Source organism: Gossypium hirsutum, chromosome A04, assembly GCF_007990345.1.
Source record: "Gossypium hirsutum isolate 1008001.06 chromosome A04, Gossypium_hirsutum_v2.1, whole genome shotgun sequence".
NCBI lineage: Eukaryota > Viridiplantae > Streptophyta > Magnoliopsida > Malvales > Malvaceae > Gossypium > Gossypium hirsutum.
In genome coordinates, this window is record NC_053427.1 from 40,292,499 (window position 1) to 40,315,247 (window position 22,749).

Below are 22,749 nucleotides of genomic sequence, written 5' to 3' on the forward strand. Positions count from 1 at the left end.
AAATCTTCATTCAATCCTTCTTCGAATCTTTTGCACATAGCAACCTCATCAGCTACACACTCCCGGGCATACCTACTGAGTCTTACGAATTCATGTTCGTATTCAGATACTGTCATACGGCCTTATTTGAGTTCCAAGAATTCCTTGCGCTTTTGATCAATGAACCGTTGACTAATATATTTCTTTCGAAATTCCGTTTGAAAGAAGTCCCAAGTAACTCGTTCGTTTGGGACTATGGAAATCAGGGTCCTCCACCAATAGTAGGCTGAGTCCCGCAACAAGGATATAGCACACTTTAGACATTCATCGGGTGTGCATGACAGTTCATCAAACACCCGAATGGTGTTATCAAGCCAGAACTTGACCCTTTCAGCATCATCAGTAACTATGGCCCTGAACTCCTCAGCCCCGCGCTTCCTAATCAAGTCTACAGGTGGCTTACTCAGCCTCACAGGATCAGTGACTAATGGCATTACGGGCTCTTGGGGTGGATTATTCAAATTTGGGAATTGTTGGACAGCCGGATTGGTTCGGGCATATTGCGCGACCCACTCATTCATCATGGTAAAGAAGGCTTGTTTAGCCCCCTCACCTTGATTATTCGCAGATGACTGAGGTTCAACAGGCGGCGTCCCTTGTGCAGGAGCAGCCGCCACACTTTCAACGTCATCCGCCAAGGTTCTCTCTACACCGGGATCCATTTACTAATCAAAACAAAAATTTTAACCGTCAGAAGTCATCACACATTTAAACATTAACATTAAGGCATGTATAGGTAGACTCATACGTGCTATGGTAGTCCTAGAACCGACTAAACCATAGCTTTGATACCAATAAAATGTAACACCCCGAACCCGAGACCGTCGCCGGAGTCGAACACGAGGTGTTAACAGACTTCAAACCACTTATTTGACATTTCCCAGACAAGCTGCCAATCTGCGTACAAGTCGCTTTAAAAATCATATCTTGAGTTCTGAAACTCGAAATCCAGTTCCGTAAATTTTCCCTGGAACCAGACTCATATACCTATATGGTAGAATTTTTGTAGAATTTTTGGTCGGGCCAATTAGTACAGTTTATTAGTCAAAGTCTCCCATGTTACAGGGATCGACTACACTGACCTTTGTGCATTACGACTTGGATATCTCCCTGCACAGAGCTTCAATACTGATGCCGTTTGTTTCTATAGAAACCAGACTCAGAGAGGAATCTGTACGTATATGACATGACTCCTAATTATCTCTGGTTAATTTATAATGAATTTCCAAAGTCGGAACAGGGAATCCAGAAACCGTTCTGGCCCTGTCTCACGAGAACCTGAATATCTCTTAACATACTGTCCATATGATCGTTTCGTTACTTCTATATGAAAATAGACTCATCGATCTTCGATTACATAATTTATTCATCAATTAATTCCACTCCTACTATTTTTAGTGATTTTTCAATCTCACGTCACTGCTGCTGCCAGCATCTGTTACGAAAGCAACTATGCCCATTTCGTGATTTCTCCTTGATCTAACTAGTAATTCATCATACATATCACAAATTACGATCATGACTAGCCATGCCAAAGGCCAATCATTGTCAAACATCCCCTACTACACTATTGCCATATCATGAATTTTAACACCAAAAATAATCAACCATGACATATGGCATAAAAAAAAGGGTCGAATTACCAAGGCTTACGACCTAACGTTATAAACCAAACCCAACCGACATTTATGCCATTTTCGCATGGCTAAAAGTTTACATTCCAAAGTTCAAACACAACATAATAGCCTATACATGCCGAAATGTTCTCCTAAGCCGACTAAGAAGAAAGTACCAAAACTTGCTAGCCGGTGTGATGACTCCGATGACGGCCCGATCACGCAAAAAGAGACAAGTCCAAGAAACCTAAAATAGGTGACAAGGAAACACCGAGTGAGTATATAACTCAGTAAGTCATAAGCAATGCACTACCATTCATTAATAACATTATCACAAGAGGAAGAAAAATGGAACGAGGCTAGTTACTCCATCCATACCGAACCATACCATAGTTCGTCAAACCTATCGGTTCAATCTCATACCAAGTCATGCATTCACATTCCATATACTAATCAATAGGATATTCGAGGCATTTTCATACATCATTTTATTTTCGTTACAATCATACAACTAAACGACCTTTCACCTATTCCATGATAAATCTTATGTACATGACTTCAATTATAATTGTCACATAGGTTCAAACTCACCAAGCTCAACTTCAAATATAAGCATAACGCCTATTAGTCACGAACTCAAGGTACTTACCCGATCCGCTGTCCGTGATCAACTCAATAATGTCGCACACTTAGTGTCCATAGTGATTCAAAAGTATATATTAAGTCCGTACACTCAGTGCTATGTAATCAAACTCGCACACTTAGTGCTATATAATCAAACTCGCACACTTAGTGCTATATAATCAAACTCGCACACTTAGTGCTATATAATCAAACTCGCACACTTAGTGCTGTACAATTTAAACCCGCACACTTAGCGCCAATCTCATGATCATAAATGTTTATACCCGCACACTTAGTGCCGAGATCAACAACTCAATACATCTCACCTCTTTTCTTCTCATTCGACACTTTCATCACCACATACATACATGTATATATATATTTATCATTCCATTCAGCATCATTACATAGACGTTATGACCATTTAAATTAATACAAACTATATGCTTAATGACTTACTTTGTGTTGGGTAAGACGGTTCCAACTCAGCTACTCGATGATCTTTTCTTTGCCTTTGCTTGATTCTCCCCCTTTAACTCCTTGAGCTCCCACTAGAAAAAGGGTTGCCGAATTGCCTTAATGAAAACTTCCCTATTTCTTTCCTTTTTGTTTCGGTTTTGGCAAGATGGAGAAGAAGATGAACACACTCTTTCTCTTTTTTTTTGTCTAGTTACGGCAAATGGGGGGGGGATGGATGAGACAACTTTGTTTTCATCACCCCTCCCTTTTCATTACTTAATTACTAACCCTTTTATTTATTCTTTCTAACATAACACACTAAGCCAACATGTTCCCAACATGTTTCCACCCATAGCATGGCCAGCCACTAGCTCAAATTTTGGGTAATTTGACATGCAAACCCATCATTTTCATAACATGCATTAATAGGCCACTTCACATTTGCCTAGTACATTTCTAAATTTTCTCACATAAGTCCTATTTAATAAAATTCACTTACAATTAACAAAATTCAAGCATGAAATTTTCACACATGCATATATATACATATAATAAGCATCAAATATGATGGCTAATTATTAGTATGACTCAGTTTTGTGGTCCCGAAACCACTTCCCGACTAGGGTCAATTTTGGGCTGTCACATATCATCTCCATGACATAGTAAAGATTTGAACCATGGGCTAGTTAGAACTCAAGCTAACTACTAAAATATACATGAATCTCATGGAGCAACCTCAAACATACCTTAGCCTAGTTACATGCATGGCCGAACCTCTTCAACATTTCCTCCTTTCTTTCCTTTTGAATTTCGGTCAAGGATGTTCAAGGATGAACACACATTTTTTTTTCTTTGTTTTCTTTCTTCCATTCACGGCAAAGGGGGGGCATGGATGAGACCATTTTTTTTCATCACTCCTCCCTTTCATTATTTAATTACCATGCTCATTATTTTATTGTTTCCTCCCATGATGCACCAACACAACATGTCTATGACATGTTTTGCCCATCACCCTTTGTCCATCCTAATGTCATGGCCGGCCACTACTAGATGGGGGGGAAAATTGACATGCAAGTCCCCCCTTTTTCAACATGCACTAATAGGTCCTCATGTTTTGATCTATCACATTTCGAAAATGTCACACATAAGTCCTATTGACTAAATTCACATGCAACTTACTAAATAGAAGCTTAAAATTTTCACACATTTATTTTAGACAATAAATATCATATTCAAACAATTTGGTGACTCGGTTTAGCGGTCCCGAAACCGCTTCCCTACTAGGGTCACTTTAGGGCTATCACAGTAAGTTCATTTGCAAATTATGCAACATGTACCATACTTTAAATGCTTTAATATTGCATGTATGGTAAGTATATATATAATTAATGTGATGTTGTACCATGTGTAATGCTTTAATTTTATTATGAATTATGCTTTGATTGTTCCATGAGCATATGATTGGTGCTATGGATACTGAAATCGACATTACAAGCAAGTTCGACCGAAATGTGATATCAAACAAAATTTTGTTTGAACCTTAGGAATAAATTAAGATACGAGTGACATGTCACTTCGAAATATGTGATCTGAGCTTGTAAGTTGTCGTTTGAGTTCATGATATATGTTACACATACTTTGGCGTTCCGGGTACTGGTCTTGTATGTTCTTCCGGTCGCTGGGTAGTCTAGCATGTGTTGCAGATACCTGACAATTTTTGAAAATGTTGCTGATTTTTAAAGTTGCCATTGATGAATGCTTGAATTCTTGAATGTTTAATGATGGAAATGAGTATTTGTTGATAGATTATCATGTTTTGTAAAGTCATTTTTGACAAAAATGTCTAAATAGGATTAAATTGTGAAATTTACAAATTGAGGTGTCAAAATGTGAAATAAATGAAAGATGTGGGCTTATATGAACTAAAGTAATATTTGGCCAAGCATGTGTCTAAGGAAATTATGTATATTTTATGTTTTATGAAATAAGGACTAAAATGCTAATATGTGTAAATATAAAAGCCAAAGTATAAAAAGGTCTAACTTTGTTATTGTGGATTGAATTGGTTAAATGTGTGATTAAATTAGTGAACTCTGAATTTATTTAAATGAAAGAAAACAGAATTAGATTGGAGGAAATCGAAAGTGGTCGATTAGTTCTTCTGATCCGTTTGTGTCTGTATGAGGTAAGTTCATATGCAAATAAATGTATTTGAATTGAATTATTCATGCTTATATGATATTGAAATGTAATGAATGGTCATGGAAGATGAATATGTGAAATTGAGAAGGCTTCAACAGTGTTACAATGTTTGAATGTCCCGTACGAACCATAGGAATAGAATAGGATACATATGTCGTGAAAAAGGATTCCGAGATGTGATATCGTGTAAGACCATGTCTGGGACATCGGTATCGACTTGAGATTTACATGTAAGACCATGGACATTGGCATCCTATATGATTTCGTGTAAGACCCTGTCTGGGACAGTGACATCGATATTTAATAACATGTAAGGCCATATCTAGGATATGGCAATGTACCAGCTTTACGAGTTATCCGAGTATCCTTATCGATTTCAAACGGTTCAACGGGCATTATTGGGAAAGGAATTAATATGTAAATGAGCATCCAATTGAGGTACGTATGAAATGTATATGTCGCTCAAGAATGAAGGGTGAGTATGTTTCAAATGATGACATGTAAATTACATGAGAATTAAATGTGATTATTTGCAAGTGAACTATGAAGAAATGAATTAGATGTGATTTATGAAGTGAAATTGTGGTTTGTATGATCTTTCCATGGATGATTTGGATTAAGTTTATCTCATGTGTTATTACTATTTGTATATGGCTTACTAAGATCTTAAATTTTACTTTGTGTGTTATTTCTATGTTTTATAGATTATCGGAGCTAGCTCAGCCAACGGGGATCATCGGGAATCATCATCACACTATTGACTACTTGTTGGTATTTTTAAAGTCTTGTATATATGGTATATGACATGTATTGGCTAGTGATTTGGTGATATATTTTGTGTTATGATTTTAGCCATAAGATTTGGCTTACTTTTGGTTGGAAATGTTGTTATGTGTTTGGTTAGTAAGTTATGTGATGTTTATAATACCTATGTGATGGCTTGATAATGGGTTATTCAAATGGTAAGTTATATGGCATGAAATAGGTCAAAATGTGACGAATGAATGCATATAGATGTTATGCAAGTTTAATAATTTTGGCATAATAATTTGGTAGGTTTTGGTTGTGGAATTGGATAGTTGAAATGGTTTTATTTAGATGGCATGATATGTGTATGGATTGGTAGGTTTGGCTGCCTATTTATGTGTTGTAATGGTTTCAAATTGGTTTTTATGTGTGCATGAGTTTAGGGTGCCAAATTGACTTTGCAAATGGCCTTATTTTTTCCACATAGGCAGAGACACAGATGTGTGTCTCAGCCGTGTGTGACACATGGTCATGTTATACGGCCACATGTCCCTTAGGGTACCCTTTTAAATTAAGGCAGTATACACTTAAGGTTTGACACAGCCTAGACACACTGGCATGTCTATTTGTTGTTTTAGTGGCACACAGACTGGCTTACGGGCGTGTGGCCAAGTAAGTAACCTCCTTAATTTTCCTACGGCCATGGCACACGGGCGTGTCTCCAGCCGTGTGGTGAAGTCTATATGTATGCCCTGTTTTCACGCGGCCTGTTCACACGGGCATGTGACCCAGAAATATTTGAAAATTTTCTATGTTTCCCAAATTTTATGAATGTTATCGGTTTAGTCTGGACCTCTTCTAAGCATGTTTTAAGGTCTCGTAGAGCCTTATAAGGGACATTGCGAATGTTTTGAATGGATTTTTAGTATGAATGTATAAATGTATGTGACTGAGTTGTGTTATCTAATAATGCCTCATAACACTATTCCGATGATGGATACAAATTAGGGGTGTTACATTTTAATTTGTATCAGAGCTACGATTTAGTCGATTCTAGAACTAACGTAGCATGTGAGAGTCTGGCTATACATGATATATATATAAACTACAATAGTGTGATGATTCCTGACAGTTAAAATGTCTTTATCATATAGCAAATGGATCCCGGTCGAGCCATAGCTGATGATGTGGAAAGTAATGCACCCGCCCCTGCTCAAGGGGCAACGCCAGCTGATTCTAGGGCGATTACGAGTAGCCACGAGGGAGAGGCTAAGTAAGCCTTCTTCTAGATAATGAATGAGTGGTTCAGTTAAGATATTAGAACTAATCCAACTGCTCCACAACCTTTACCCCCGTCTAATCCTTCACAAGTCCCTGTCATGCCACAAGCTGTGAATCTGATACAATTGAGTAAGCTTCCGGTTGATAAAATTAGAAAACATAGGACTGAAAAGTTTTGTGCTACTACTGATGATGATGTTGAGAGAGTTGAGTTCTGGCTTGAAAATACAATACAAGTGTTTGATGAAATGTCATGTACTCCTGATCAATGTCTTAAGTGTGTTGTTTCACTTCTGAGAGATACGACTTATCATTAGTGGAAAACATTGATATATGTCGTTCTAAAAGAACGAGTCACTTGGGAGTTCCTTCAGATTGAGTTTAGAAAGAAATACATCAGTCAGAGATTCATAGATCAAAAACATAAAGAGTTTCTTGAACTGTATGTTTCTTGAACTGAAACAAGGTCGTATGTCTGTTACGGAATATGAACGAGAATTTGTTAGATTAAGTCAATATGCATGAGAATGTGTTTCAACTGAAGCTATAATATGTAAGAGATTTGAAGATGGCTTGAATGAAGATATTCAATTGTTAGTTGGAATTCTGGAAATTAAAGAGTTTGTAGTACTCATCGAGCGAGCATGCAAAGCTGAAGAACTAGGGAAACAGAAAAGAAAAGTCAACTTAGAAGCTAGAGAAGTACAAAAAAGATCATCGAGTAGTCATTCCATTCGGCATCCAAGAAGTTTCGAGATGACTTTAGCCGCTCAAAGGCTACTGCTGGTTATTCTATATGTGATCAAGACAGACCACCTGTAAGGTCGAAAGCTACCTCTGTAGCTAGTGTTGGTAACATCAGGCCTAATCAACCTGAGTGCAATCATTACAGTAAACAACGTCTCAATAATTGTAGATTGAATGATCGAGCTTGTTTCAAATGTGGATCATTAGATCATTTCATTCGTGAATGCCCTGAGTTGGTTGAGCAAGAGATGGTGCAGAATACGAGGCTGAGTAACGCGGTAGTTTGAGGTAGACCACCCAGAAACACGAGTAATCTGAGTGGCAGCCAGAGGGGAACTAAAGACACAGCTGTTAGATCTGAGGCTCGCGTACCTGCCAAAGCTTATGCTATTTGTGCTCGCGAAGAGGCTTCGTCTCCAGATGTTATTACCGGTACTTTCACTCTCTATGATACTAGTGTTATTGCATTGATAGATCCTTGATCGACTCATTCTTATGTATTTGAGACTTTAGTATCCAGTAAGGTTTTGCCTGTAGAGTCTACTGAATTTGTGATTAGAGTATCAAACCCCTTAGGCAGATGTGTCTTGGTTGATAAAGTATGTAAGAATTTTCTGTTAATGATTAGTGTAACACCCCAAACCCGGCCTAGAAGTTATGGTCGGATCTGGCGCATTACATTGAAGTGTTTTAACGAAAACCTTATTTTCATTGAAAACCCTTCCTTGAAAAAAATATGAAGCCTTAATAAACTTATTAAACTCTCTTTTTAATCACAAAAACCTGTTTATAACATATGATTTTATAAAAACCTATCATTTCAAAATTTAGTTGCGGAAACGTAGAAACCATACTATGATTTGGGAGGTCTATGTTCAATTTCTCGTAGTTACAATGCAAAAAAATAATAATCCAGATAATAACAAAATGGAAGCCTTATTACATTCCGGTATAAAAAGTACTTAATAAAATAGAAACTTATATGCTTTGAAAAGAAAAACAAGCCAAAGTTGTCTTGCTAGGTGGCCACCTAGAGTCCCTCCAAACATTGAACCTTCTACTGTGCATCGCCTGAAAATAAAATAAAAGAGGGGGTGAGTTTTCGCAAACTCAGTGTGTACAACCATCGACGAGTAACAAGCATTCACTAATCACCATACATTAAACATACAATGTAATACAGTGCAATCCCATCCCAATAATCCATCCACTGCACACCAACTCCGTCCCCCGATACACATCATTTGGGGATATAAATATCGACCCACCCAACCGATACACATCCATGGTAGCCCGGTTGCGGAACTACCTTCATTTATACATTGGGCTTAAAAGCCGTCAGTGGATCCACGATTGTCAAGCAACCATGCGATCCTTATATACTTCCTCCGTTCCATATTTCCCAACCCATATACAACCTAAGCAGAATATCATATGTATGCAGCAGATATGCATGTCATATCCATAAAACTTACTTTCAAAACATAGGGCATTTTGGTCATCTTACCCCTTAGGAGCATTTTGATAATTTTCCCATTATTACGATTTTCACTTACCTCGTCCCGTTAACAAATCCCGTGAGCTAATATGAATGAATACTATATACCAGGTAGGATTTCAAAGAAGAGGAGGTAGGTCATTAAGACCGCTTAAGTACCAATCTCTCCCTAGATCCAATCCTAGAGATGTATATACCCGTTGCCACACCTTAACCCTTTGACTTGTCCACAGTCGCAATATATTAATTAAGTCTTATGTAGTTATCATATACTAGGCCCAAAACCCCTTACAACGTCCAAACAAATTCACATACCTGTATCTAGCCCATTAAGCCCAATCATATTCATATGGCCCATTAGGCCCAAATCACATCTATATGGACCGTTAGGCCCAGTCACATTCATATTCATGCTCACATACAAATTCCTATCACATAACATCAATATTCAATTTTTGCCTATTACAAGCCCAATAGCCCATCGGGCCCATTTAGCCCATTCTGGCCCGTATGGCCAGATCACAACCCAAGTGCACGAAATCGCCCGTGGGTCTCAGGCAACTTATTGGTCTCCCCCTTACGAGTGTTCGCGCACTTGCAAGACTACCGTAGCCAAACTTTCGGCTTTTCAGCATTTCGACATTTCGGCATTTCGACTTTTGCCGATTCGTAATGTGTCTGCAGTGTATGTACACACCTGGTAAGCAAGCGTGCCGCAATTCCCTTAGTCACCAACCTACAATGATATCACCCTTCCATTAATCGTATGTCTAATCCATATTCTACCCAAAAATGGAAACCTCACCTTAACCTTACCTTGAACACCAATCCCTAATAGCATTCCTTGATCATGTACTCCCTAGATCTGTATTGATCTTACTCATTAAAACCAGAATAATAGATGATTCGTATCCAACACAAGTTCCCTTACCTTAACTATGAACATTCGGTCACCTTAGCCAATAGGAGAGGAATACTTACCAATACCGCAACACCTAAGGAACAATTTGGCAATGAGCTAAGATTTGAGATCCGATACTAATTCCCTACCACAGTTGATTAGAAAGAGTGAGGAACAATATTTGATACTTAGCAAAGAAAACCGATTGGAAGAGTAACACTTACACTAGATTCGGTCAAAGACTATTTGGCTCTAGAGATTTGAATGGCGATAATTGCTTATTCGGCACCAAGGGAGATAGGAAGAAGAATCGGCTAAACCCAAAAGTGAAACAAAGAAATTGACGCAAGGAAAACAAAAAAGAAGAACAAAGGTTTTCGGCTTTTAGAGAAATCGACAAAAAGAAATGGAAGAAAACAAAAGGGTTTTCGACTTTTAAGGAAGAGGGTTTCTGGCAACAAGGTGAGAAAAAGATTTCAGGATTAGCCTCATACCTTTGCATTATGCACCTATTTATAACCCTTATGGCCGAACTCTTCAAGCCCAAGTTCCCATTTCGACTCCACTTGCTCCTCACTTCTTATCTCCTCGTTTTTCTCCCTGATAACCCCTCGATCTTTTCCTCAAATTTGTTACCTGAACACTTCCCTTGGAGTCCATTTCCATGCCACTTCCAACCTTTTAGAAGGCCAAAATTAAACTTCTAAAAACACTAATCTAGGATTTGAACCTTGGACCTCCTTGCTAGCTTTTAACGCCACCTCCCTACACCCTAAGTGGCGTCACTTAGCCACTTCACCACAAGGCATTTTTATGTCATTTTTCCATATTTTTATTTAAAAGCCCAACTACTCCCAACCCTGGTTCTTTTAATAATTAAATTCTCCAACATACCTAGGCACTCCAAATTCCTTAAACCCTTATAGCCAACATGTCATTTGTCATTTTCTTGCTCACTTAAAAATTTTATGAGACCCGAAGCCTAAAATCTCAATTCATCTAGGCCCAAAATTTGGGGCGTTACAACTCTACCCTCTAAAAGAAATTTCGTCCTCAAAATTCCCAACTATTAGTAGAGCTGCATAACATAGACTACTACACCATGCTCCCACTGCGTACTCTAATTCCAAACTAAGTAAATTGCACATTATGGATAAAGTACATACCAATATTCGCCTCTGGAGCATCTCCGTCCTCTTGATGACGTGCTGTATAGACTAACGCTGGTTATTTCACCTCAGCATGACCAACACCTCTGCCTGGTGCTCCAGGCTCAAATCGTTTCCACCCCTGGCCTGACCATGGGCTCTGGGCGACTGCTGACCACCCCTCGGTGGTTGTACATCACCTTGACCCACTACTGGCACTCGACCTAGTATTCTGGGGCAATCCCTAATCCTATGCTCTATAAACCCACAAGCTAAACAAGCTCCCATCCTCTTCCAACACTCGCCTCCATGGCTTCTCCCACAATCAGCACAAGGTGGCACCCTTGGATTAACAGCAGGGGGCCCTGCTCAAACTTGCCCATTATCTCTAGCCCTAGCCCTAGGCCTCTCTCCAACACCAAGAGTCTCAGCCTCCCTTTTATTCTTACCCTTCTTTTTCCCGATTTAGGCGCTCCGTGCACTTTTACTCCTCCGCTATCTTTGCTTTCTCCACCAACTCTAAGAAAACTCGCTCCCTTTTTGGAGCTATCAGCACTCTGAGGCTATCTCCAAGTCTATCCTTAAACCTAACGCAATGCTCATAGTCTGTTGCCACCATTACTCTTGCATACCTATTAAGGCGTAGAAACTCCGCTTCATACTCCGCCACTGATCTGTTTCCTTGGGTTAAGCTCAGGAACTCCTTCCTTCTAGCATTCACATAGCTTGCACCCACATACTTCCCTTGGAATGCAACTTTGAAAAACTCCCAAGTGACTCACTTCGATTGGGTGCCCTCTTTCATAGTCAGCCACCACTGGTAGGCTTCTTCCCTAAGCAGTGACACTGCCCATTTTAGCTTTTGTTCTGGTAAGCAGTCCAAGTCCTCCATTATCCTTTCAGTGGCCTCCAACCAATATTCCACCACGTTAGGAGCCACGCCAGGCACGCCTTTAAAGATCTCAGCCCTATTCGATCCAAGTCACTCCGAAATGGACCCCCGATTTCCAGTGCCATTGTTGGGCCTAGCGACCCTCTCCAAAATACTTAGCATTGCCTGCGACAATACATCATCCCCTGTGGCCCTGTTGTATTATCCATTCTCAGCCACGGGTGAGGCTAGAGCCTCTTTCACTCCAACATTGGGCACATGGCCCGATGCCTGTGATTCAGCCCTAACACTACTGCAGCCACGGCCACGGCCTCTCGCACCTCTTCTAGCACTGATCGTCAATTCATGTATTATCTGGATTAAAAATTTTATGAAGTTTTAGTTAGTTTCAATATTTAACTTGATGTTTTATGAAAGTATTTAGAGAGAATATTGTTTTCGAGAATCCTTTACAGTTTCAGGATCCTACGGGCTTTAGTTCCACTCTAAAAAAATCATTTAAAGTAGCCCTCTAACTATCTACTGTATAACAATTTAAACAAATTTAATAATAAAAGTACTTACTTGGTTCGACGTCAGAGACTCGGTGTGCCACTCAGTAAGATCTGCCTTTTTCCATAACAGTGTGATCCAAAATATTTTTAAAATAGAAAAAGAAACCAATTAGTAATAAGGTCCACTTCACAGCCCAAGTTTTGCAACCTGGGCCCTGATACAACTAAATGTAACACCCCAAACCCGGCCTAGACGTTATGGCCGGATCTAGTGCATCACATTGAAGTGTTTTAGCGAAAACCTTGTTTCCATCGAAAACCCTTCCTTGAAAAAAAATGTGAAACCTTAATAAACTTATTAAACTCTCTTTTCAATCACAAAAACCTATTTATAACATATGATTTTATGAAAACCTATGAAAACCTGTCATTTCAAAATTTAGTTACGAAAATGTAGAAACCATACTATGATTTGGGAAGTCTATGTTCAATTTCTCGTAGTTACAATGCAGAAAAATAATAATCTAGATAATAAAAAAATAGAAGCCTTATTACATTCCGGTATAAAAAATACTTAATAAAATAGAAACTTATATGCTTTTAAAAGATAAACAAGCTAAAGTTGTCTTGCTAGCTGGCTACGCAGAGTCCCTCCAAACATTGAACCTTCTACTGAGGATCACCTGAAAATAAAATAAAAGAAGGGGTGAGTTTTCGCAAACTCAGTGTGTACAACCCTCGACGATTAACAAGCATTCAATGATCACCATACATCAAACATGCAATGCAATGCAGTGCAATCCCATCCCAATAATCCATCCGCTACACACCAACTCCGTTCCTCGATACACATCATGTAGGGATATAAAATATCGATCCACCCAACCGATACACATCCATGGTAGCCCAGTTTCGGAACTAACTTCATTTATACACTGGGCTTAAAAGCCGTCGGTGGATCCACAATTGTCAAGCAACCATGCGATCCTTATATACTTCCTCCGTTGTACATTTCCCAACCCATATGCAACCTAAGTAGAATATAATATGTACGCAGCAGATATGCATGTCATATCCATAAAACTTACATTCAACACATAGGGGTATTATGGTCATCTTCGTCCTTAGGGGCATTTCAATAATTTTCCCATTATTACGGTTTTCACTTACCTCGGCCCGTTAGCAAATCCCGTGAGCTAATATGAATGAATACTATACACCAGGTAGGATTCCAGAGAAGAGGAGGTGGGTCATTAAGACCGCTTAAGTACCAAGCTCTCCCTAGATCTAATCCTAGACATGCATATACCCGTTGCCACACCTTAACCCTTTGACTTGTCCACAATCGCAATATATTAATTTTGTCCTATGTAGTTATTATATACTAGGCCCAAAACCCCTTACAACGCCCAAACAAATTCACATACCTGCATCTAGCCCATTAAGCCCAATCAACTATATATGGCCCATCAGGCCCAAATCACATCTATACGGCCCGTTAGGCCCAGTCACATTCATATTCATGCTCACATACAAATTCCTATCACATAGCATCAATATTCAATTTTTGCCTATTATGGGCCCAATAGCCCATCGGGCACATTTAACCCATTCTGGCCCGTATGGCCAGATCATAACCCAAGTCCACGAAATTGCCCATGTGTCTCAGGCAACCTATTGGTCTTCCCCTTACGAGTGTTCGCGCACTCGCAAGACAACTGTAGCCAAACTTTAGGCTTTTTGACATTTCAGCTTTTCGGCATTTTGGCATTTCGGCTTTTGCCGATTCATAGTGTGTATGCAGTGTATGTACACACCTGGTAAACAAGCGTACCAACCTACAATGATATCACCCTTCCATTAATCGTATGTTTAATCCATATTCTACCCAAAAATTGAAACCGCACCTTAACCTTACCTTGAACACCAATCTTTAATAACTCTCATTGATCACATACTCCCTAGATCTGCATTAATCTTACTCATTAAAACCAAAATAATAAATGTCTCATATCCAACACAAGTCCCCTTACCTTAACTATGAACATTCGGTCACCTTAGCCAATGGGAGAGGAATACTTACCAATACTGCAACACCTAAGGAGCAATTCGGTAATGAGCTAAGAGCTGAGGTCTGGTACTAATTCCCTACCATAGTTGATTAGAAAGATTGAGGGACAATAGTCGATACTTAGAAAAGAAAACTGATTGGAAGAGTAACACTTACACTAGATTTGGTTAAAGACTATTCGGCTCTAGAGATTTGAATGGCAACAATTGCTTATTCGGCACCAAGGGATAGAGGAAGAAGAATCGGCTAAACCCAAAAGTGTAACAAAGAAATCGGCACAATGAAAATAAAAAGGGAGAACAAGGGTTTTTTTCTTTTAGAGAAATTGACAGAAAGAAAAGGAAGAAGAAAAAGGGTTTTCGACTTTTAGGGAAGAGGGTTTCTGGCAACAAGGTGAGAAAAAGATTTCGGCATTAGCTTCATACCCTTGCATTCAGCACCTATTTATAATCCTTATGGCCGAACTCCTCAAGCCTAAGTTCCCATTTCGGCTCCACTTTCTCGTCACTTCTTATCTCATCGTTTTTCTTCCTGATAAGCCCTTGATCTTTTCCTCAGATTTCTCTCCTGAACACTTCCCTTGGAATCCATTTCCATGCCACTTCCAACCTTCTAGAAGGCCAAAATTAAACTACTAAAAACACTCAGCTAGGATTCGAACCTTGGACCTCCTTGCTAGCTTTTAATGCCACCTCCCTACACCCTAAGTGGCGTCACTTAGCCACTTCACACAAGGCATTTTGATGTTATTTTCCCATATTTTTATTTAAAAGCCCAACTACTCCCAACCATTGTTCTTTTAATAATTAAATTAAAATTCCTCCACCTTAAGACTCGAACCCAGAACTTCTCCAACATACTTAGACACTCCAAATTCCTTAAACCCTTATAGCCAACATGTCATTTGTCATTTTCATGCTTATTTAAAAATTTTATGAGACCCAAAGCCCAATTAATCTAGGCCCAAAATTTGGGGCGTTACAATTAGAGTTTCCTGTTTTCCAGCCGATTTGATATTATTGCAATTTGGCAAATTTGATATAATTCTAAGTATGCATTGGCTAACGTTACATGATGCACTTGTGAATTGTAAACGGAAGACTATTGATTTACGATGCCAGAATGATGAGATTATTTGAATTGAGTCTAACGGTTTGCCGGCAGTGATATCTTCGATGTTAGCTCAGAAATATGTGAAAAAGGGTTGTGAAGCTTGCTTTGCCTATGTGCTCGATTCTAAAGTGACTGAAAAGAAGATTGAATTAGTACCAATTGTGTGCAAGTATTCGGATGAGTTTTCGAAATTATTATCGGGTTTGCCACCAATCCGAGAGGTATAGTTTGACATTGAGTTAGTGCCAAGGATAGCTTCGATTTTGATAACTCCATATAGAATGGCACTGACCGAATGAAAAGAGTTGAAAGCTCAGTTTCAAGAATTGACAGGTAGAGGTTTTGCACGACCGAGTTTTTCTCCCTAGGGTGCACTAGTTTTGTTTGTGAAAAAGAAAGACAGAACTATAAGAATGTGCATCGACTATCAGCAACTCAATAAAATGACCATAAAGAATAAATATCCTCTACCACGTATAGATGATTTGTTTGATCAATTGAAAGGGGCTACAGTATTTTTAAAGATTGATTTGAGATCTAGTTACTATCAGTTGCGAGTGAAAGACTCCGACGTGCCGAAAACTGCTTTCCGAATAAGGTATGGACATTGTGAGTTTTTATTTATGCTTTTTGGACTAACAAATGCACCTACTGCTTTTATGGTAATGAATCGGATCTTCAGACCATATTTGGATCTATTTTTAGTTGTGTTTATAGATGACATTTTGATCTATTCCCGTGATGAATTTGAGCATGCTAAACATCTGAGAGTAGTGCTACAGACTTTGCGTGATAAGAAGTTGTATGCGAAGCTCAGTAAATGTGAGTTTTGGTTACGAGAAGTCAGTTTTCTAGGACATATCGTATCAACATTAGGTATTAGGGTTGATTTGAGCAAGATTTTTGTGATATTAGAGTAGAAGCCTCCAAGAAATGTATCCAAAGTCTGAAGTTTTCTAAGACTCACTAGTTATTACAAACGATTTGTAAAGGGTTTCTGTGACAGCCCTAAATTGACCCTAGTCGGAAAGTGGTTTCGGGACGACGAAATCGAGTCTTATAAAAAAAACTAAAGGTTATATTCTGTGTTTATGATGTGCGTAAATGCTTGTGTGATATTTCCATACTTTAATTTGGTCAGTGTATGTGAAATTTATTAGCAGGGACTTATGTGAGACAATTTAGAAATATGCTAGGCAAGTGTTAAAGAGGCCTATTAATATATGTGGGAAAGTGCTTGTCCTTGCATGTCAAATTAGTCAAATTAAAGCATAGTGGCCGGCCATGCTATGGGTGGAAACATGTCACAAACATGTTATGTTAGTGATGTATGTTAGGAAAAATAAAATAAGGAGCATGGTAATAAAATAATGAAAGGGAATATGATGAAAAAAAAGAAAAAAAAGTGTCCATCCTTTTTTCATTTCTTTTGGCCGAATGTTCTAAGGAAGAAGGAAGGAGCTCTTGCTTCATGTTTGGCTTGGAAGAGGATTAGGAGGAGGTTCGGCCATACTTGTGTCTAGGATAAGGTATGTTTGATGTTGTGCCATGAAACTCATGCATGTTTTTAGTTGCTAGCTTGAGTTCTAACTAGCCCATGGTTCAAATCTTTGCTATGTCATGGAGATGATATTCGGCTAAGGTGGATTGGTGTTGAAGTCATTTCCATGCTAAAAGTGAAGCTTTGTAATGATGCATGTGATGGTGGATTGATGACTCTTGAATCTTCTTTTTAGCATTTTTGAGTGAGACATTAAGTTCTTTGTTTAACGATGACCAAAATTGAAATGGTATGGTGTTGTGATGCATTCGGCCATGGTAGGAAGTAGAAGAGAAATGTGGTTGTTGTTCACGTTATTTAGATGAGAAATGGTAGTAAGGTGAAGTGCAAATGTTAGTGTTTGATTTACAAGTGTGTATATGAGTATTAGCCGAGTTTTGAATTTGAAACAAAATGGTATGTAGTCAATACAAGTAACCATATTTGTAGGAAGTATTAAGCATATACTCGGCCTCAACCTAGACATGTATATTCGGCCACATGAGATAGGTTGGTGTTGCATGTGTTCGGTTAGAGGCAAGCATAATGATGCTTTTATCTTGGCTTAGATAATCGGCTAAAAGAGAGTGTGGGCTAAAATGTTGAGTTTGATTCATGATTTCCATATATATATGTGACTTTAATGCCTAATGTATATATGGGCTAAGTACCTTGAGGTTCTCTTTTGATGTTCAAATGAATTGTGTTAAATTGCTTAATGTGATTAAAAATGCGCATGACCATTGTGTATTTGAGCTAAAAGGTGGCCATATGACCTATCAAGCTCTTTGTCATATTCGGCCATAAGCTAGCATAATGAGAATTTAATAAGTTAAATTTGTTTGAATTAGCTCAAGAGCTTAGAGGACCACAGTTGGATAAGGGAAAGGAAAAAGTTATCGAATAGCCGCCGAAAACGTTCGACCACATCCGAGGTAAGTTTTCGAGCAATGAGACTTAGTTTATGATTTGATTAAGTCATAATGTATGTGCATAGAGATCGTGTTATAAAGCAAACTAAACCATGCTGTTTGTATGTGGCTAGTGAGCCGAAATGGGAATGCTTAATACGTGACTTGTGTTTGAACTCTAATTGTGAAAATGAAATTAGATGTGTCATGATTTATTGATATGTGCATGAATGTTCGGATGATAACCGGGCTAAGTCCCGAGAGCATTTGAGCTAGTGGCTAATTCTGGGCTAAGTCCCGAAGGCATTTGTGCGAGTTATTATACCGAGCTAAGTCCCGAAGGCATTTGTGCAAGTTACTATAACCGGGCTAAGTCCCGAAGGCATTTGAGCTAGTGGCTATATCCGGCTAAACTCCGGAGGTACTTGGTTTGGGAACGAGTGATCTTGCTGTAATAATTTAAATTGATACGCTCGTAAAACCCAACGATGAGGTACGTTTCGTACATGCATTAGGGTGGTGATTCCGTTTAAATAATATTTGCTCAATAAATTAATGAGCTTCCGGCCTTGGCTAAGTTGATCTTTTGTGTATGAATATAAGGATTGGTAATGTGAAGTAAGTATGATATTGAGAATTTGTGCATATGAGATTATCCGTTTAGCCATATGATTGCTATACTTTGGTTGTGTCTAATTTCATGGCTCAAACTTACTAAGCATTAAATGCTTACTCCGTTCTTTGATTCTCTGTTTTATAGATTTTGGGTTCGTCAGCTATTGGACTCGGGATTATTGAAGTCGAAGTCTCCCACACTATCAAAGCCCCTTTTTGGTAAACTTTTGGTTGAACTTTGAAATGGCTTGTATAGGACTACCCTTTTTGTTGTTGGTCATGGACCTTTTGGTTTTGTATAAATTTGGATAGCCATGCGAAAATGGCTTATATACACTTTGAGCTTAATATTATAATCGTCTTGTATGATGTTCATTAAGAGGTATGGAAATGTTAGGGAACGATTAGCCATTGGAATGGTTAATCATGATCATATTTTGTGCTATATATGCTAAAGGGCTAGTTGAATCATGGAAACTATGTAATGGTAAAGTTTACCCTAAAGGCTGATGCTGGCAGCAGCAGTGATGTGGATGTGAAAAATCACTAAAAATAGTAGGAATGGAATTAAATAGTTAATAAATTATGTAATCGAACCTTGATGAATCTATTTTCATATAAAAGTAACGGAACGGTCATATTAACAGTATATTATGAGATGTTAAAGTTTTCGTGAAACAGGTCCAGAACGGTTTCTGGATTCCCTGTTCCGACTTTGGAAATTCATTATAAATTAACCAGAGATAATTAGAAGTCATGCCTTACATGTATAGATTCCTTGTTGAGTCTAGTTTCATTAGAAACAAATGGCATCAGTATTGAAGCCCTGTACAGGGAGATATCCAAGTCGTAATGTGCAAAGGTCAGTGTAGTCGAACCAAAAATTATAGAAAAAAATTTTTATATGAACATATGAGTCTAGTTTCATGAAACATTTACAAAACTGGTTTTCGAGTTTTGAAACTTAAGATATGATTTTTAAGACGACAGTGACGCAGTAACCAGCTTGTCTAGAAAATTTTCAAATGGACTGTGAAAATAAATGTATTATGTCTGTTAGCACCTCGTGTTTGACTCCGGCAACGGTCTCGGGTACGGGGTGTTACAATTAAATTGGTATCAGAGCTACAGTTTAGTCGATTCTAGGACTATCGTACTACGTTTGGGTCTAGCTATACATGCCATTATGTGATTATTTGATAGTGTGGTGATTTCTGACATTTGCAAATGTGTGTATTTATAGTAATGGATCCTGATCCCAACCGAGCGGTAGTTGATGATCTTGAGAGTGTAGCGCCTGCTCCCGCACAAGGGACAGCTCCGGCGGACTCTCAACCTATTGCTAGTAATCCGAATGATGAAACTAGACAAGCTTTCTATAGCATGATGAATGATTGGTTCAACCAATACATTCGAACTAATACGGCTGTTCCACGACCTCCATTCCCGACTAATGCCACCCCCAAACCTACAATACCTCCGGCAACTGACCAAATAAGGTCAAATAAGCCCCCAGTTGACAGAATCCGAAAACACGGGGCTACTGAATTTAAGGCTACGGATAGCGATGATGCCGAGCAAGCTGAATTTTGGTTGGACAACACTATTCGGGTACTCGATGAGCTATCTTGCACACCCGGTGAGTGCCTAAAGTGTACTATCTCCTTGCTACGTGATTCTGCCTACTATTGGTGGAATACGTTGACTTCTGTTGTGCCCAGAGAGCAAGTAACTTGGGAGTTCTTCCAAACCGAGTTTCGAAAGAAGTATATCAGTCAGAGATTAATCGACCAAAAACGAAAGGAATTTCTTGAACTCAAACAAGGTTCCATGTCGGTTACTGACTATGAATGAAAATTTGTGAGGCTTAGCCAATACGCGCGAGAATGCATTTCTTCAGCGGCCGTGATGTGTAAACGTTTTGAGGATGGACTGAATGATGATATAAAACTGTGTGTTGGCATTTTAGAAATCCGAGAATTTGTGGTACTCGTCGAGCGAGCTTGCAAAGCTGAGGAGCTCAGTATGGAGAAAAGAAAAGCTGATATGGGAGCAAAGGAGTTTCGTAAGAGGTCTTCGGGGAGGCCCTTTCAACAGTCATCGAAGAAATTTAGAGATGATTTAGGCCGATCTAGAAAAACTTTGGGCTTTTCTAGACGAGATCGTGATCGACCCTCTGTGAGTGCACGAGTCACTTCGGTCGCCAGTGTTGGAACTGATCGTCGAGACAGAGCGGAGTGCCAGTATTGTGGTAAATGGCATTCGGGGAGTTGTAGATTCCATGACCGCTCCTGTTACAAGTGCGGGTCAGTTGACCATTTTATTAAAGATTGCCCGAGGTTGTCTGAACAGAATGTAAATCAGAGTGGGAAACCGGGTGCTACCACTGCTCGAGGTAGACCATCTAGAAATACGGGTAATGCTAGTGGTGGTCAGAGAGGATCTAGAGATGCAACGACCAGATCTGAGGCTCGTGCTCCTGCTAGAGCTTATGCTATACGCGCACGCGAGGATGCTTCCTCGCCAAACGTTATTACCGGTTTGATTCTAATGTGATTGCTTTGATTGACCCCGGTTCTACTCATTCTTATATATGTGAAACCTTAGCATCCAGTAAGACTTTACCTATTGAGTCTACTGAGTTCGTAATTCGGGTGTCAAATCCCTTGGGTCGTTACGTGCTTGTCGACAAAGTGTGTAAGAAATGTCCCCTAGTAATTCGAAGTTCCTGTTTTCCGGCGGACTTGATGCTTTTTCCGTTTGATGAATTTGATGTTATCCTCGGTTTAGATTGGTTGACCGTGCATGATGCGGTTGTGAATTGCAAAAGCAAGACTATTGAATTGAGGTGCACAAATAACGAGATCATCCGAGTGGAGTCTACGGACTTAAAGGGGTTGCCAGCTGTAATATCATCAATGTTGGCCCAGAAATATGTAAGAAAGGGATGCGAAGCATACCTTGCGTATGTACTTGATGACAAAGAGTTAGAAAACAAACCCGAATCTGTGCCGGTGGTTTGTGAATACCCGGATGTTTTTCCCGAGGAATTACCGGGTTTACCACCTGTTCGGGAGGTAGAGTTTGGTATTGAGCTTGTATCTGGGACTACGCCGATTTCGATAGCTCCGTATCATATGGCACCAACCGAGTTAAAAGAGTTGAAAGCTCAGTTGCAAGAATTGACGGATAGAGGTTTCGCTCGACCAAGTTTTTCTCCTTGGGGTGCACCAGTATTGTTTGTGAAAAAGAAGGACGGAACCATGAGGTTGTGCATCGACTATCGTCAGCTGAATAGAGTGACAATAAAGAATAAATATCCGTTACCGCGTATTGATGATTTGTTTGATCAACTAAAGGGAGCCTCAGTGTTTTCAAAGATAGATTTGAGATCGGGTTATTACCAGTTGCAAATTCGAGATTCGGATATACCCAAAACTGCTTTCAGAACGAGATACAGTCACTACGAGTTCTTAGTGATGCCGTTTGGGCTCACTAATGCCCCTGCGGTATTTATGGATTTGATGAATCGGATCTTCAGACAGTATTTGGACCGGTTCGTAGTTGTGTTCATTGATGACATCTTGGTCTATTTAAGAGATGAGACCGAACATGCTGAGCACCTGAGATTAGTGCTGCGAATTTTACGGGATAAGCAGTTATATGCTAAGTTCAGTAAGTGTAAGTTTTGGTTAAGAGAGGTTAGCTTCTTGGGTCATGTGGTATCCACATCGGGTATTCGAGTTGATCCGAGCAAAATTTTAGCCATACTTAATTGGAAGCCTCCGAGAAATATTACTAAGGTTCGGAGCTTTTTGGGACTTGCCGGTTACTACCGACGGTTTGTAAAA